The following is a 2,104-nucleotide window of genomic DNA, read 5'->3' as shown; positions in this document are numbered from 1 at the left end:
GACCGGGGCGGTCGACCGAACCAAAAACCCGAGACCAAAAATCCTACAGGGTTGGCGCGGTCGACCACCGCGGTCGACTGCCTTCAGCTTCAGCTCCTCCAACTCTTGTGCACGTTCGCGGTCACCGTCGCGGTCGACCGTGGATTTGTCTGCTTGTTTTCTCGTTGTTTTGATTCCAGCTATTGTCTCGACTTTGGGTCTACACCTTAGACTAACAATCTCCTACTTGGAGACCAAAATGCCTGTAGTGAGTTCACCCGAACTCTCCCCTTCTTTGCATATATCTTCTCCCCTCGGACAAAATTCTTTCTTCAATCAACAATATCCTGACGATCGTGTCGATCTTCGTAGTGTGGCTCCGCCTTTATTTTCTACTCGTGAAGACCAACTGAAATTGCGCACAACTCTAGTTTTTCAATGGTGACTGCCTTCGTCAACATGTCCGCCAGATTTTGACTCCCCAAAATCTTCATTAAATGTAACTTTCCATCTTCAACTAGTGAGCATATAAAATGATATTTGACATCAATATGCTTTGTTCTGGCATGATATACTGGATTCTTGGCAAGATGTATAGCACTCTGGCTATCACAATAATGAACTCCTCTCCCTTACTTCAGATCTAACTCTTCTAAGAACCCGTTCAACCAGATCATCTCCTTGCTTGCATCAGCCACCACGACATACTCAGCCTCGGTTGTAGACAAAGTCACAATCTTCTGCAGATGTGAGACCTAACTCACTACTATCAATGCTAAGGTATAAACATACTCCATGGTGCTTCACCTCGTATCATGATCACCGGCGAAGTCTGCATCCACGTATCCCTGCAGTACAAACTCCTTCCTCCTGAAACATAATGGCTTTTTCGTTATCCCTCTCAAGTACCGCATTATCCACTTCACGACCTCCTAATGCTGCTTCTATGGATTGCTTGCAAATCTTCTCATAACTCCAACTACATGAGCGATGTCTCATCTCGTGCAAACCATCACGTACATGAGACTTCTAATGGCCGGAGAATAGGCACCCTGCTCATATGCTCTCTATCTGCATCTGTCTTGGGTGATTGCTCCTCAGATAGCTTGAACTGACCTCCAAGGAGTGTGCTAATAACTTTAGCATTCTGCATGTTGAACCTCTGAAGTATCTTCTCAATGTATTCAGCTTGGCTCAATCTCAATGCCGCTTCAGCTTCATCCCTACTGATTCGCAGCACTCAGATCCTTCATTATAAATTCTTTTGCTAGCTGCTTCTTCAAACTGTTTATCTCCTCCAAACACGGTCTTGCTACCAACATGTCATCAACATACAATAACAAAATAATGAAGCTGGACTCGAACCTTTTGAAATAACAGCAATGATCTGAATTACATATTCTGTAGCCATTGTTCTGCATGAAGTTATTAAAATTCTTATACCACTGTCTCGGAGCCTGTTTCAAGCCATATAAGCTCTTCTTGAGCTTACACACCATCTCTTCATTTCCTTCTTCAATGAAGCCAATAGGCTGCTTCATATAGATTTCTTCATCCAAGTCACCTTGAAGAAAGGCAGTCTTCACATCTAACTGCTCAAGAAATAGGTCTTCTGCAGCCACCAAACTCAACACCACTCTGATGGTTGTGAGTTTCACAACAGGGAAAAATAACTCCGTGTAGTCCACTCCTTCCCGCTGTTGAAACCCCTATACTACTAATCTGGCCTTGAATCTCTTGCTTCCATCACTCTCTTGCTTGACCCGGCAGACCCATTTGTTATGTAAGGCCTTCTTCTATACATGTAGCTGGGCTAACTCCCAGGTCTCATTAGTGAGTAGAGAATCCATCTCCTCTTGCATTACATGCTCCCACTGTTGAGATTCACTCACTTGCATTGCCTCTTCATAGCTTTCTGGCTTACCGCTATCTGTCAGTAATAAGTAGCCAAGAGATGAAAGATATTTGGGATTTGGTTTGGATACCTTAGATGACCTCCTAAGCTCCACGCCCTGGGTAGTTTCTTCTGCACCTGGAGCCTCCTCCGTTCTGTGGTCAGAACAAACATCATCTCCCCTATCTGAAAGTTTCACTATATCCATGTATTCAGATCCATCTGTATCTG

Source organism: Asparagus officinalis, chromosome 6, assembly GCF_001876935.1.
Source record: "Asparagus officinalis chromosome 6, Aspof.V1, whole genome shotgun sequence".
Classification (NCBI taxonomy): domain Eukaryota; kingdom Viridiplantae; phylum Streptophyta; class Magnoliopsida; order Asparagales; family Asparagaceae; genus Asparagus; species Asparagus officinalis.
Note: the sequence above shows the minus strand (reverse complement) of the source record.